The sequence below is a fragment of the Eulemur rufifrons genome, chromosome 2, assembly GCF_041146395.1.
Source record: "Eulemur rufifrons isolate Redbay chromosome 2, OSU_ERuf_1, whole genome shotgun sequence".
Taxonomy (NCBI): domain Eukaryota; kingdom Metazoa; phylum Chordata; class Mammalia; order Primates; family Lemuridae; genus Eulemur; species Eulemur rufifrons.
The window spans coordinates 55,588,114-55,605,608 of NC_090984.1; positions in this window are offsets into that span (position 1 = coordinate 55,588,114).

Consider the following 17,495-nt stretch of genomic DNA (forward strand, 5'->3'; position numbering starts at 1 on the left):
AGTACTTCGAGCTCATCAGACATCTTTTATAAATTGCCACTGTAATTCAAGGTCATACTTGTGTATTTATGCCCATTTGTTTAAAAATATATTTGATCCCTGCCTCTGGGATACAGGCACAGTAGTAGAGGCAGGGGACACAAAGATGGGTCAGAGTACATTTTCTGTGCTTAAAAAGCTCAGAGTTTAGAGTCGTATATTTAGCATAGCCTAATGGAAGGCCTTCTTTGCAATAATGGCTAAGTAATAATTCTGGTGGCATTTTCTTTAAATAAGTTATAAAGATTATAGATTTTCCTTCCTCCCCCCACCCCTGCCATTATATCCCATAGCACAGACGAATTGGTTTAAAAGCTAGGTGTCAGTTAAAGAGATGGACCTGGGCCACACATAGGGAGGTACGGTTCAGCTAGTCTCCGCATTTCTTTTTTCTCACCTCTCAAATTGCATAAATATTGTGAATTTTATCCTCTGAATACAGTATTAATGCCTTAAGTGTAGACAACTGGCTGGGGTTCTTTCCATTTATGAATAGAAATGGAATATATATTAATATTTCTACTTAAAAGTAGAAACTTTAAGAATCAGCTTCTGATATTTGTCTAAGCTTTTTTTTGTCACAGATTTTTTTTTTTTTTTTTTTTTTTTTTTTTTTAGCGACAAAGTCTCATTATGTTGCCAGGCTGGGGTGCAGTGGCTATTCACATGTGCAATCTCACTACTGATCAGCATTGGAGTTTTGACCTGATCCATTTCTGCCCTGGCCCAGTTCACCCCTCCTTAGGCAACTGGGTGGTCCCCCACTCCCGGGAGGTCAGCATATTGATGCCGAACTTAGTGTAGACACTGGATCAGCATAGCACGCTACAGCCCGGAGCTCCCAGGCTCAAGAGGGAGCTCCTCCTGTCTCAGCCTCCCGATTACCTGGGACTACAGGCACATGCCACCATGGCCAGCAACACACAGGTTCTTGTTAAATTCTGAGATTTTCTCATCTCTGCTTGATGATAAGGTGTAAGGTATTAGAACAGCTGAATCTTCTAAATATTGTGCTTAAGAAAGGTACTTGGTAAGTGTTTTCTTAAGGCTACCTTCACATGTGTAAAATAATTGAAATTTCTGCAGTGAGTATGTCCTTGTTAAAGTGCAATGTACAAAAACCTATATAGATTATGATATTTCTTCTTAATTTATAATGAAAAAAGTATTGTTGGTAGCTTCCAGTACCCCCAAAACACTATATCTCTATCTTTCTTGACCAAGCAATGATCATTATATAAATGTGTTTAAATAATCAAGAGAATACAGTAAAGAGAAAAATTACTGAAGAAAAGGAACTATTTAGAGGGGTTGGGCTGACTCATGGCATTCAGGGCCTAAAACAATGTCACTGGGTCTCCACCTTTCTCTCCAGTTCTTTGGTGGGACTTATTATTGTCTGAATTGTGGTACCTCCAAAATTCATGTTAATGCCCTAACCCTCAATGTGACTGTATTTGGAATCAGGGCCTTTAAGGAAGCAATTAAGGTTATACGAGTTCATAAGGATGGGGTCCGAATCCCACAGGACTGGTGTCTCTATAAAAGGAGGCAGGGACACCAGGAGAGCACACACAGAGGAAAGGCCATGTGAGGACACAGCAAGAATGTGACCATATGCAAGCCAGGGAAAGAGGCCTCATGAAACCAACTCTGCTGAAACCTTGATCTTGGACTTCCAGCTTCCAGAACTGTGAAAAGGAAAAGTCTGCTGTTTAAGCCACCTAGTCTATGGTATTCTGTTATGACGGCCTTGGCAGTCTAATGCAGAATTTCTCCACATGTTGGATGTGACGGCCCGAGGCTCCTGGCCTGCCAACTTAGCAGCCTCTGGGATGAAAAAGTGCCTTCCCATATAGTACTGGCAAAAGTTCCAGGGAAGTCCCTGAGCCTGGCCAGGCTTTGGAGCTGAGTCATACCATCCGTACTGCAGGGACTGATCAATATTATTTAGTGGGGAAACAGAATGGTACAAACACCATACCCAATGAGCTAGAGCAGGAGAAAATTCTGAGGGTTTGTAGGGGAGGGACCAACTGTTGGAAAGCTCTAACTTTCCAGCTTAGGGGGTTGATTTAACTTGACAGGCCCTGGGAAGGGCTTGAGAAGAGCCATGACCATGATGTCACTCAAACAAACTGGGAGGTGAGACTGAGAACCTTTGGATGGTGATATGTGTGACAGATCAGATTTTTTTTAAAACCCCATTGTGGCCCAGGGATCCAGGAACCCGATGGTCCCTATATGATCAGATTGACCAGCTTTTTGAAAGGAAGTAATAAGTCAGATTCACTTTATGGTTAATATAAATGTCATAAATATTTCCTAGTAACTGATAGGAAGGGAAGAAACTTTAAGTCTTTTAGGCCTAAAACAACGAAGGTTGTCTCTGTTCACCTTAAAGTCTTCCAAGCTCATTACACAAGGAATTTCTCTGCCAAGCAGAGCTTGGCTGTTGCTATGGCAACCAAGCTCACAGTAGGAAGACATCCCTGAAAACAAAGCTACTGGGGAGGCTGCAAAAGTACACCTCTAGTCACTGGCAAGCTTCATTCTAGAAGATGTTCTATGCAGTTCAATCGTCAGCCCTGGGTTCAACAGATGCAGGCAAGATCCATTAGGAGGATACAGCTCTCTGAGTCCTGTGGTTCTGGGCTCCTCCCCTCCCTGGGAGAGGCCGGAGGGGAAAGGGAGCAGAGACAGGTGACAGTCAAGCAGAGGTGGCTTGAATGTCCTTTGGCATCATTGTCTGCTTATCTTTCTGCTTTGTTTTACTGCAGCTTCCATGAAAATCAGGGTTGGGGATGGGGGACAGAAAGACCCAAAGGAAGGCTGAAGGGAAGCTGAATTATTAATAAAATGCAGCATTAATAGTAAATGAGAAGTGGACTCTGGAATCAAGTGTAAACAAGGAATTGGGTCAACAGGTTTCGTGTTTCACACGGAAAGATGACTTTGGGAAACTTTGGTAATACTGCTGCTTAAGGACAGCATCATGTAGGGCAGGATACGATAGAGCAGGCATCATGTAGGAAATTTAAAAGCAAACCTACCTTAGGAAAAATAGTGAAATTTCCCCAAGGCCTCTTGAACTCTAGGATCTATGCTTTGGACTTCTTTTCCAGTATCTTCCACTCAATGCTGGCTACCTGGAACGTTCTCTCTAGCACTCCTATCACATTGACACTTACCTGTCCATTACTTGCATCCCTCCGAGAGCAGACTGCGCTAATTAAAGCATCAGTTACCTAAACTATATTCCCAAGGAAAAGCTAGAACAGATCTCCCTGCCAGAGAACACATGCATAATTTAACAATAGTTTTCTGCGTATAGTTTCTTATTAGAATAACCTGAAGGATTGATGTTGCGTGGGCTTTGGTTCAAAAAGATTTGAGTTCAAATTTTAGTTCTGCCACTCACTAGTTGAGTGATCTGAGTAAAGGCTGACTAAAATTGTGCTCTCAGAATTGTCATAAGAATGGAATCATATCACACACTTAAGGCACTCAGCACCGTGCCCTGCACAGGGCAGTTAGTCATCTAAGTTTCCTTCCCCTACCCCCCCTTTCCTTCCTTCTAGCATGGACATTGGAGGCTGGGTTGGGAGGGGAAGTAGCAGGAGAGGTGGGCTGTAAAAGTCCCTTCAGATTACATTGTAATTGCTTCTCTATAGATTTTGAGTTTTTCTTGAGCCAAAGAATCTAAATAGGAAAAATGAAGGAATAGACAGCTCAGGAGGGAGAAAACAGTTGGATTTGCCCTCTGTTTCTATGTGCTCTTTAACTCCCAACCTCTCCACCTGCATCTCATCCACACCCAAAAGCCCAGTTTCCTCTCTTCCCTTGGTATCTATGGAATAAGCATAGGTGGACACATAGATTCACAATTGTCCAAGTAAAGTTGACATGAGAGAATTTGATTGCACAAGCCAAGACTTCCAGCTAACTCCTTTTCCTGCCCACTGGATCCATGCAGGAGCGGACACCTAGGGAGAAACACCCTCCCCACCCCTGCTCCCACGCAACTCCCTGGCTCTGTGCCATGTGTCAGCCTCACCAAATTTCTCTAACTTTCTTTAGGGGTTTGAGGGTCTCTGTTCTTTGATTCTGGACTCTGGTCAATGTTCTTTTAGTCTCAAGGAAAAGAGCCCCTCTCAAACTAGTTGAAGTTGGGGAGGAAGTTTATTAAAGAGATATAGAGGAACTCCTAGAACCTGAGGATATAAAGCAGAGCAGGACCTCATGGGAAAAGGAAACTTAGAGCTGCAAAGCCATTGGGAATCACAGGCATTCTGCATTCCCTATCCCTTTGGTGCCTCTTATAAATGAACTGTGCCTATCTCTCTCTCTCACGCTTACTCACGTAACCCCTCCTGAAGGAATGGCCCCAGGCAAACAAGTTTGTTTCATGCATGGCCCCAGGACTAATGGGACCAGAGGGGGATATGTCTGACACAAGGACTTGCACATGGAAAGGCCAGCAACCAATCAGACATTTTTCCTCTCTCTAGTTTGAACTAGGTGGCACAGGCAGTGTCGTTAGTTGTCTGTGGTCTCTGGAACTGACACACAGCAGATGGTGGCCAAGATGGGTAGGGAAAGCAAAGAAAGCAAAAACCTGCCGAGAGAAATAAGAACATGGGGCCGTCACGGCTCAGGGAACAAACATGACTGCTTAAACACATCTCTTGGGTAAGGGCTGTGTGTATGTGGATAAGGTAGTTCCTGTATTAGGAAGGAGTTTGGGTGGAACAGCATCCACGTATGCTTGCATCCTTGCCAAATTTAACTCAAGAAAGTATTAAAACATATTTACAGTTTGAATTGAGAACAACCCATACTATCACCTTTCCTGGAGGATTTGCGTCAAACTCCAAATGAATGAAATGACTATGATGGGATTTTAGACATCTTTAAGCAAGTGGGAAGGATTAGGGTACGGGGAGAGGATGTAGGCAGGGTTTCTAAAAAATTATTCTACTTCTCGCTCCAAGTCAATATCTCTACCACTTAGATCTTTTCTTCATTTTTATCTTTCCACACTAGCTTTTGGATCTCTGAAACTCAGACCCTGAATTACCCAGGTGTTCATTTATCCAGTTTTGGACACGTCACCAGTCGCAGAGAAAGCCTGGATGTTAGTCTGTGTTCCCACAGCAGCCCAGGTGTCACTCTGCCGAGCACCCGCCACATTCACTTGTAACTGTGGGTGCACTTGTGACCCCCCGAGACTGCAAGCTTTGTTAGGGTGGCAGTCTGCCTTGTCTAGTACTGTGTGCTCAGTGAGGGTTTGCTCATGACGAAGACATTGAAGTCATCTCCCTTACGTTAAAGATGTTCAAAGGTGTCTTTACATATTATTCTGGGCTGTTCAGTTTAATAAACCAAAAAAGTAAAGTTTTTGTTTGTTTGTTTTTTGGGTTTTGGTTTTGTTTTGTTTTGTTTTTTTAAGCAAACTGTGAATTTGGTTCTGCTCCTTCATTCATACCTTTGGTAAGTAGGATGTTGCGCCATTCCCAGAGTTTATTGAAAGGTTGGCCGGACAGGCAAACATTTGCCCCTGGGGACAGTTGCAAAGATAAAGCAAGCTGGATTAGTCGCTGGCAGTGTGATGGCTGGATTAGAACATCCTCTGACCCCAGGCCATTGGGGAAATAATTACTTCTCTAGTGTCAGATACTTGGTGCATTTTCTCCTTTGTTCTTCTCCACCACATGTGACACTCACTTACTAGTTCCCACAAGTTGTCTGAACAGAGCTAGAGAGGATGAGAAAGGAAGCCACTCGAGGGCAGTAACAGTTCCCACCCACTTCCCATGGCCACTGGATGTCTTCTTCAGCAAGAGTAGCTGGGTTGCAGGATATACTTACGTTTGGTTGAACTAGATTGGGTAGAAAATAAAATGCCCACCTAAAGGAAGTACTTTCTGCTTCCTAGATTGAAGTAGACATTGTTTCTTTTCTCAGGAGGTTGCTTTTGGATCTCTGTGCTTCTCTCATCGGCTTCCTTAGACTAGAGCAACCTGACGTCATCAACGATCAGTGGATGGGGTGCTAAAATAATCATGATTATGGTACTAATACTATTATTTAACAATGATGGAGCATCTACCATGTGCCTACACTGTGCTAAGCCCTTCAAATATATATCTAATTAAGCTTCACAGCAAAACAATGAAGTCGGATCTCTTACTATTCCCACTTGACGAGAACTGATACTGAGGAGGCCTGCCTAGGTCATGAAGCCACTGAATGGGAATGGCAGAGCCCACAATTAGCACTGCTGAGGCTGCCCCATGTCCCCGTCAGCACCCCAGGGATCTTGCTGTCAGCAAGGGGAGCTGGAAACCAGAGGGCATGTTCTCAGCATGAATTCACTCCACCAGTGAGGAATTTCTCAGTCCCTGTCATGTTCTCAGTGTCCAATAAGATGCTTTAAGGAGAAGCAAGAAGTAATGATCCTGTCAAAAAGTTTAAATCTCATTCAAGGAATTGTTAGCTTAACTGACTGATTGATCCAGTCAACACATGCTTATCAAGCTCCGTTTACTGTGTGCTGGGGACAAAATCGACCAGCCGCTGCCCTGATGTGGCTTACAGTCCAGGGGTCCAGTGTGAGTGGAGGGCAGGCGATAGCCAAGTCAACAAACACACAGATCAAACCTGATTGCAGCCCATGGAGGGAATAACAGGGTGCAGTGAAAGATTCTAATGCAGAGGAAGATTCTAGTTAGATAAGGTTGTCAGGAAATGCCTCTTCGAAAAGGTAACATTAAATCTGAGACCTGGAGAAAGCTGGCAGTGGAAACAGCACGTTCCAAGACCTGGGCATCAGAGAGCTGTCATGTGCCAGGGAGAGAGAGGAGACCAAGTGGGACTCCATGCAGGGCAAAGGAGGGTGGACTGGGGGTGCTGGCGGGGTGGTCAGAACACCCATCCCAGAGGGGTCCTTAGACCATGGTAAGAAGTTCAGATTCTACTCTAAGTGTAACAGAAAGATGCTAAAGGGTTTTAAACATGGGAAGGTAAGATATTTATTATAAAAGCCCATTCTAGGTCCACATGGAGACTGGATTGGAGAAGCCAGAGTGGAGACGAGCAAACCGCTGGGAGGCTCTTAGCTTGACGCAGTTGAGGAAGCCGTAAAGATAATAGAAATGTGAGCAGCAAGGCAGGATGTGCCCATGGTTGGATGGGGGCAGGGAAGGAGACTGTGTTTTCAAGGAAGTTCAAATTCCGAGGTAATTAAATGCAGCTTCAGCCTCATATAAGAAACTGTGTCACCCAAACACAGTAGCCCTGGGTCTTGAAAAATGCTAAGGGTTTGCTGGGAGAAAGGGAGGAAGACTGAATGAACAGAGACAGTGGTTTCACAGACAGGAAGGTGGTGGGGAGACCTGAACGGTGCAGGGGGTGTGTATTGGGATGCAGCCATCAGGTCGATGGTGACCAGGTCGAGTGAGCACAAGACGGTGGGTTTTGGAGACACAGGTGGTATTAATATTATTATATGTACATATATTTATATATTGTGTGTATTAATATTATACATTATATACACACGTGTACGTATGTGTGTGTGTTGTGCAAGAACTTGAAAGACAAGTGTGGAAATTTGGATTTGATATAAAACAATGTGTGTTTTTAACTGATGACATTTCCTGAGATGTGGCCCATTGAAATGATGTTCAAAGAAGGCAAATTCTAGCATTTGGGTCCCGAATGGCTTAGTGAGTGGAGATCCTTACTGAACAACTTGGTCCAAGGGCAACTGGACAATTTAGGCAGCACATACTACAAAGGCCAAGAATGCAGAGCTAGATTCTCTTTCATCTTTCAAAGGAGAGACTGACCTAAATAGCTTCATGAAGTAAGGAAAAGTGACTACACGATGTAGGGTTTAAAGAATTCAGTTGCTAATTCCCATGGCTCTATATTACAAGGACTTTTTAAAAAAATCTAAACTGGCTTTCTGAATTCTCAGTGGGGGTAGGACTTTTCACACCACTTTGAGTCTCCTCTCAAGTCAAAGGAACTTATTTTAAAACTGCTTAAATCTTACAGTAAAGAGTAGCCACATTCCCTTTTATATCCACTAGCCTGGAGTGTCAATTGCATTGTGTTATAATAACCGGTTTGATTTTAACACATAAAAGGGAGCTCCATCACTGAAATATAGTATAAGGATTCCAGTTTTTAAAAAGAAAACCGTAGGTTGGTAGGGATGAGGGATTCAGCAGGAAGAACTTGATGAGGTGTTTACTCTAAATATAAATCTTAATAGGGAGATATAAAAATAAAATACATATGTAAACTCTAAGAGAATGACACATGATACAAGGAATCAAAGATTTATTGCAGTAGTCACATGTTGAATCAAAGCCTCCTTCAGCCTGGGTCCTCCCAGGGTTATAATGAGCCAAGTCCCCTGCAGGCACGAAGCATGAATGAGAAACTGCTGTTACATTAACCACCGAGGCTGCATTTGTTACCACTGCATAACCTCGCCTATTCTGACTTGCATGTGGTTTTATGCCACTTGAATAATACATTTAAAATGATAGATGTTATCTGGAATTTTCATTTTAGTTGTTCAGGGTATCCAAAGTACCATGCCATCAAAAATGGAAGTCCCATTACTGGGTAGTTTTGTTGCTTTTCTTTTTTTCCAGGTTGTGGGGGCAGGGGAAATTTTATTTTCCTTTGGCATATGAATGAAATGGAAAATCTATCTGAAGTTACTCGAGTTACATCTTGTTTGTTCAATATGTGAGTACGAAGCTAAGAAAGTCTTGCTTTGCTCCATGGATAATGTTTGCATGCTAACCTGGCTCATCATAGAATTATATTATCTTTTTAAACAATCTTTTTAAACAATCTTTTTAAATTGAGAAATAATTCACACAGCATACAATTCACCCACTGAGAGTGTACAATTCAATCATTTTTGGTATAGTCAGCCATCACTACAGTCAATTTTAGAACATTTTTATCACCTCAAAAAGAAATCTTGTACTCTTTACTCCCCTATAACCCCATCTAGAAGAACTTTGGTGGGATGATCTGGTTGTATATACCTTCTCTCCAGGGAAGAGTAAAATTATGACTTTTGTCTTAAAAATTGTAAGTTTTGCCCTCATTGCAAGAAAAGTAAGGAAAACAATCAGGGCCTTTGCCTGCGTGGTTTCTCACTGGGCCTCTTTCCTCCTCCCGAAAAAGGATTTCAGCTTTGTTAGTGATTCATGAATGAGGCAGCCTCCCGTCTATGAAACAGAAAAGTGCTCCAATGAGCTGAGCAGTGGAGGTGGGCTTTATAGGCAGAAAAGGCTGAAGGAGGCAGAAACAGGGAACAGAAGTTACTTTCCTTTTAGGGTTAAAGCAGAGGATACTTCCTTATGGTGCCGGATCAGATTGACTGGGCCCCTTGGGTTGCTTGCTGTGAGTCTTCTGTTTTTTGGAAAACTAGCCCATTTCTAAGTTCAGTGATTACGTGGCACCTACCATGAGTGACTCCAGTCTGGTTTGGTCTGGTGTGTTGGGGCCTAGTGCAGAAGCTCAGTCCAAAACAGCAGCCTCCCGTAAATTTTTATTTAATACTCCCCATAGCAGAGTCTCATGTACACAGAAAAGCCTTCTTGAGATGCTGTGTCTAAGTCAGACTCATGCCTTAACTCCACCCTCCATGTTATCTTGGTTTGTTTCCTTCCCTACATGTATCCTATTATTTTTTTGTTTCAATTCAACTTTATTGGGATATAATTTATATACAATAAAATATGTCCATGTGAAGCATGCAATTCAATGAGTTTTGAAAAATGTATGTAACTGCCACCCCAAGCAAAATATGGCACATTCCATTACCCCCCAAATTTCCTCCTGCCCCTCCAATTCAATCTTCTCTACTTCAACCCCAGGAAACTCTTCTGTCACTAGAGATTAGTCTTGTCTGTTTCGGAATTTCATATTAATCATAATCAGTTATTTGTTTATCTGTTTCATTTGTCTCTACGACTAGATTCTTTTTTTAGAAAACCATGGTTTTCTAGCACAGAGTGTCTAGCACAGAGCAAGACAGTGCCAGAATGAACGAATCCCAAATTATTCTCTTTATCAGCTTTGATTTAAAATGAAAGCATCACAGTATCTGAAGGTCATGGTGAGGACTTAATCGTGAGGGTGAACAAACAGGAGCCTCTGCTTCACCTCATTTGCCTTCTCGCCATCCTTGTCCTCTCATTTCGTCACAATAGCGTCAAAGGCCACCTTGAATGAAGGAGAAAGTCATGAAAGGGGTCTCATTCTTCTACCTTTGGGCAAAATGTGTTATCATTTTAAACCAATGGGTTGGAATAGTCTCGTTTAACTGTACTGTTTTGAAACTCAAACATTTCTAATGGCATCTTGCAAATCCCTACCCTTGATAACAAGACATCAGGTCAACTCAAACCATATTCCCACTTCTGAAAATACACTCAAGGCACATATGTCCTACCGGCAACGTCATGGCAGCTCTGTTAAGTTTTGGTAAAATATTTCTCTTACTGTAATGTAATTAAACCCTGAATCATACAACTGCTTTTCTCCAAAAGTGTTTAAAGCCTGTGAACTAGCATCTCTCATTCACACGCAGGGGAGCGAGGGGTCACGTTTAGCATTTCTACCTCGTAGGTGGAGAAGCCGAGGTAGAAAGGCCCTTCAACAGAGCGCTTTTCCTCGCGTCCTTTGCAGGCATTCGGATCCAGTTTGGCAATGTGTGCATCCCCCTTCAGCTGAAGTTCTAAATCTCTTCTCTCTCAACTATCTAGGACACATGAGAATTAACCTACTCTCATGTAGATTACAGGGCCCCAGCCCTCATTAACCTTAATATTGAAAGAAATACAGCTTTTGCAGTTGGAGGAGCCAGAAATGCCCTTCCACTCAGCACAAATAGCAACGTTTTTGTGAGCTGAGGAGATGGGCTTTTCAGGGAGGTGTTCATCCAGTGCAAACATTTGCTTCCAATCAGTGAAAATTTCACATCTATAATACTTACAGATTTGTGGACCCCTTTATAAAACATTTTGAAATTATATCCCTGAGCTTATTTTATAGTAGATCAAGGTGCTGCCTATTCTGTATTTTCTTGATGTCCTTTGAGTTAACGACTTGGTCCTGAAATTCTCACCTTCCTCCCCAGCAGGTACTAGATTGCTATTTGTTAAAGCTCAGAACAGCTGACAATTTATTCTTAAACACTGAAGTCAAATGAACCCTAGACTTCTTCCATTCCAGATATCAGGCTCCCTGTCTGTAGCCTGCTTGTGTAGTCTGACTTGTGCTTTAATGGGATTTAAGTGCTGAGCCAATCTCAGCCATGTCCTCATCTCTCCTCTTTGGTAGGTGTTGCTTTTCAATGACACGGACTTTGGAGGGATAGTCATCACATGGGGGCATGAGGGAGGGGAAGAGAGGACAGAATATAAATTTATAACCTTGGCCAGTTGGAGGAATGCCTGAGGATAGGCAGTGCATCTCAGAGATGGCAAAATCAGGAAGGGCAGGTGGAAAAGAAGAACAGCCCGAAGCAGGCCAAGCTTTAGCTGGCAGTAAGGTCTCTAGAAGCTAATAAATCTGTGTAAGAAAAGTTGGGCAACTGGGCTTGGTACACAGAAGTGGTAGCTTGTCAAGCTCTCTCATATTGTTAAGCTCTGATGACATTTGCCCCCTAAGAGAAGATCAGATCCTTCTAAGAAGGCTGGTAAGATTTCCATGGCTACTCATTTTCTTCCAGCCCTCCCCAAATAGTCATTTCTTTTCTCCTGACCCAGGCAACAGGCATATATTCAAATATTCAATTCAGTTGCCCACCAGAATGATCTGACACCGTTTAGATCTATGTTTTTCAAATCCTAGGTCATGTGCGTCTTGAAATCAGTTGAGGAGGTTCCAACAACATTTTTAAAAAAAAATAGCCAAGCAGGGCAGAGAGTGGAAAATATCAGAGTATACTGTATATAGTGAGGATAAATGTTTTGTGGAACTTTGTTTAGTCTATATATAGAATATGAGGTCATACCATAAAATGTCTTTGTGTGGATCGTAGTGGAAAAAAAAAATTGAAAGTCGTGGGTTTACAGCAGTCATTTTTCAGATGTTCCTTAAAAAACTTTTTATTTGGAAAATGTTCAAACATACGTAAAAGCAGTGATAATACTAAAATGGACCTTGTTGTACCCTTATCCAGTTCCCAAATTTTCTTTTGTAGCTCATATAATCTTATTCATTTCCTTCAGCAATTTATTTTTATTATTTCCTTGCTCCATCCTACCCAATGCAGGGGAGATTTCTGGCAGGATTGAAGTAATCCTTCCTGATGGTTCAGATTGTGAATATTTAAGGTCAATTGGGAGCTCTCCTGAAAGGCCTCAGGCAACCACTGAGAAAAACCAGCATGGAAGGAGAATTGAAATCACCCTCCCAGATGCTGTTTACATGGGCTCTGTGCCTTTTTTGAAAGAGATGGTTGGATCATCGGTTTAGTTCTGACGTTTCCCTCTCTCCTTCCCCTCTACCTCATCCCATTTGGAAGCAGTGGAATTAGACAATAGAGAAAGGCAGAGCTGGGTGGGACTGAGAAGATCTAGTCCAACCATTTTGCTTTACAGATGCAGAACCCGAATTTTAGGAGTGGGAACTGAGTTTTGCAAGATAGCCTCTCTCGCTGAATGCTTCTCCAACAGCTCCCACATGGTACAGGAGGACTGGTACTGGGGTACCTCTTTCACAGACAGGAAATTATGATACAGGGAAGTACCTCACCTGGAGCCTCTGACAATATCATTGGTGAATCAGGAATAAACATGAAGTCTCGCCCTTCCCTCTTAGCACTTTGCATCTTAGGGTTGGACCTGGTGAGTCATCTGGATGGATTGTGTGTGTGGGAGCTGGAGGATGGAACAGGAGAGGGAAGTCATCAATTTCCCTGTGGTCCTGCCTTTTTCTCCAAGGCCACTTAGCCCACCACTGGCCCAGCTTCATCAACAATATTGTCCCATCCACTTCCACAAACTCAGGTCTTTTTTTGCTCCAATGGACACCACCACCAGGCTTTTGCACATGCTTGTCTCTCCCTCTGGTGTGGTGTGCTACCGTTCTCCCCATTCCTGCACCTACCTCGCTGCCCTTCCTGAACTTATCACAGTTATAATTTATGTTTTGGTGAATGATTATTTAATATCTGACTTCCTTTTAGACTATTAGTTCCACGAGGACAGGAACTTTGTCTGTTTCTACCAATTGTGTCTTCTTCAACACTTAATCCTGGACCTACGAATCAGTAGATGTGAAACAAAAATTCAGATACAATGGAAGTTTCTTTGTACTTCTCCTCACCCCCTTTCTCTTCTTTTCCTCCACTAACCTGAAATTGGTGCCTGTTCTTCAAAGCTTCAGATGAGTCTGTACTTTTTATATGTTTACTGAATGTCAATATATCTACTACTAAATATCCATGCATAAAACATAGACTATTTTTCTTGTGTTTAACATTTATACAAATGGACTCATATTCTACTTACCATTTAGCATCTTGCTATATTCATGCAACTTTTAGTTTCAAAGATCTATTCTTTTTTTCTTTTTTTTTGAGACAGAGTCTCGTTTTGTTGCCCAGGCTAGAGTGAGTGCTGTCAGCCTAGCTCACAGCAACCTCAAACTCCTAGGCTTAAGTGATCCTACTGCCTCAGCCTCCCAAGTAGCTGGGACTACAGGCATGCACCACCATGCCCGGTTAATTTTTTTCTATCTATATTTTAGTTGGCTAGATAATTTCTTTCTATTTTTAGTAGAGACGGGGTGGGGGGGGGGGTGTCTCACTCTTGCTCAGGCTGGTCTTGAACTCCTGACCTCAAGTGATCCATCCGCCTCAGCCTCCCAGAGTGCTAGGATTACAGGCATGACCCACCACGCCCGGCCAGAGATCTATTCTTATTGATGCATAGATCAATTTCATTCATTTTGGCTACTAAATATCATGCCATCATATGAATAAATCACAATATATTGATACTTCTATCATTGACTTTTGTGTTTTTTATTTACTATGATTTTTGGTTTGTTTGTTTTGTCTCCTTCCCTTCTTCTCTGACCATTATGAACTGAATGTTAATGTTCACCCTCCCTAATTCATATGTTGAAGCCCTACCCTTCATGATGGGATTAGTACTCTTATAATAATGACACCAGAGAGCTTGCCCCTCACCCCTTCTCTCTGCCATGTGAGGACACATTAAGAAGGTGGCTGTCTGCAAGCCAGAAAGAGAGTACTCACCAGGAACTGAATGGGCTGGCACCTTGATCTTGACTTCTCAGCTTCCAGAACCATGAGAAATAAATGTCTGTTGTTTAAGCCACACAGGCTATGGTATTATATTATGGCAGCTCAAGCAGATTTAGATACTGACTTCTATTTAACTGATGTTTTCTTTATTCTTCTCACCCTTCCATTTTTTTTTTCTCCACTAGTATGGAGGTTATACATTCTAATTCTATTCTTTAGTGCTTACTCTTAAGCATTTAATGCACATTTAACTCAACACAGTCTAAAGTTAACTTCTACACCCCTTCTGTTATGGTTGCCTTATTTTTATTCCCAGTTCACCCACATTAGATATGTACAGTAGATACTTTTTCAAATAAGACTATCTTTTTTTTTTTCATAATTTTTTCTCACATCCCGCTCTGGCTTTAATTTTTTTTCTTGACTGACAGTTCTTTGTAATTCCTTCTGTAGAACTCTGAGTAGGAAACCCTTCCATTCTTTGCCTCCAAAAAATCTTTATTTTGTCCTTCCTCTTGAATATAATTGAGTATATAGGCATAGGAAAATAACTGTAAGGCAGGGCTTTTATCTGAGTAGAGAGATTACTGGTAGTTTTCCTTATTTACTTGCATACCCTAATTTTTCTATGCTGAATATTATTTGTGTAATTTCTTAAAAGTTAACAAATGCACAACAAAACATAAGAAATGAAATATTCTAATCACTGTCTCATCAAATTAATGCCAGATCCTCATGTATTCTAATCATGTTTCTGTGAGATTTTCTTCAAAACAACCATTGAAGGTGATGCTGTTGCCATGGCATCATATAAGTAGTGCCCCTAGATGTTAAAGTGGAAGAGTTTCTTCATTCTAGGCTCAAGTTTAGCTGGTCTGGGCTGCATTTATTTGCACAACTTCATTGCAAACATGCCTTTAATCCTGCTTTCTACTTGACATTAGAAATTCTCCTTCCCAGTGGTGGGATGTGTTGTCTGCCCTCATGTAAGATTTGAAGCGGTAGTGTGACAGAATCATAGCCGGCACCCACTGTCCCTGGGAAGAATGACTACATCCCCTCCCTACTTTCAAAGCAGATTGTTTTTTACATGAATGATGCTTCAGTTGGCGATGCAAGCAGCATCTGTTCCTGGGATGGAAACCCAGAGTGCAACCCAGGTCTCCTCCAGAATCACCAGCTTTCACAGGACCATAGTGCAAATCAGATTTCTAAGGAGAAATTGCAGCCAGTGACATTGAGCTAAAGTCATTTTTACAGCTGCTCAGGGAGCTGGTCAGCTGGAGAAATCTGAATTCTCTTCACACAGAACTTCAGTGAGTCAATTAGTCCATACTGCTATTTTATTTTTAGCAGATTGTGTTTGGATTCTTGTTTTCTCTTGGGTCTAGGTGAAAAAAAAATTTTTTTCCTGCTCCTATCATACTGAATCCTGCAGATGAAATGGGCTCCAAATTAGTTTCTTCTATTATTTGTAGGCAGTAGATTTATTTAAGAGTAAAATATATATATATTACCAAATCTCTCCTGACATCAAAATGCATCTGGTAACATGCACCTCCAAATTTGCTGAGACAGATTGAACAGAATGTAGAGATTTTACCTTGCATGTGGCAGGTGGTCAGTATACAGGCATTGTTTTTATTTGATAATGGGTTTATTGTATTTAGAGTTCCCTTATTGGATAACAACAGCAAAAACTTTGAGATGAAAAACAACAGTAAATGCTTCAAGATGAAAAATAAAAACCCCCACATAACAGATGGAGGAGAGAGCACATGCATTTATTCTCATTCCCTTCAGAAACCTCACTATTATGATAGCAAAGAAATTTTTCATAAGACATAAATCTATACAAGCAAAAAGAATAGAAATCTGGAAAGCAGATAGGCAAGCAATAATGACTTAGCAGTCAGTTGTAGAACAAGCTGAGGAGCAATCTGTTTTATATAGCAGAAACGCTCTACCCCCAAGGGTTCAGAAGGGAGAAGAGGAGGTAAGGATGTAGCTAAAAGCCGGAGAGTTGTTTGAAAGTTTAAGCAGGAATCCAAGTTCTATGTCCCTTTTCCCACTCCATATAGCCAAGTAACTGCCTTTCCTCCACCATGTCAGAAAACTAGATGTTTAATCTCTGGAGAGTATCTCTGGACTGGGAAAACATTGGCTGTAGTTGACAGTGAGGAGACAGTATTGTCAACAGAGTGCTTAAGTGACCTTTACATACTGATCTTGAAACCGCCAGCCCACATTTACCCACTGGCTCTCAGAATGTTGGACGCCAAGCTTGTACCCTCCAGGCAAGAGACCGATAAAATCTTGTCTGCAGAATCTGACCAACCCAAGAAAAAGGAAAAAAAAAAAATACTACTATCAGGAGTTTTCTAACTCAATGGCCCAATGAGATACTCTATACCAGGATTTGTCAACCAAAACTTGTGACATTTTGGGCAGGATAATTCTTTGTTTGGGGCAGCTGTCCTGTAGTATGTTTAGCAGCATGGCTGGCCTCTACCCACTAGATACCAGCAGTATCTCCCAAAGTCATGATAATCACCAATGTCTTGACCCCTGTTGAGAACCACAGCTCTGTACTGAAAGTCCACAGTTGGCAGGTCCCACTCATGCACTTGGAGTTTCCAGTTTCTTAAGTGTTTCATTCATTCCTGAACATGAGTTGACAACCAAAAGTCATCAGGCACCTAAGAAAGCCTCTCATGTGAAATATGGAGATCAAAATAAACTTTAAAAAAATGTTTAGAAGAAACATTAGCCTATACAGGGAGAAGAGAACTTCAGAAATTATAATTATTACCCTGGAGAGAGAAAAGACAGTGCAAAACAACTCTTGGAAATTAAAAATATATAACTAGAGAAATTTTAAAAATGTACCAAAAGGAATGCAAGAAAAAGTTGAGGAAATTGAAGGGGGCAGCCTTGCAAAAATTATCAGGAAAACATCTAATCTTGCAATTTCCTAGTAACAGTTAAAGATCAATCCTATGAGTTCTCTCACTAACAGGTATTCTGTGGGAGTTCTGTTTTGTACCACTTCTGAAAAAAGCTGAACAGACAGAAAAAAAGATGTAAATCTTTTTCTTCCAAAATTGTCTTTGAGAATCAGCTTTTTTTGCAGTCT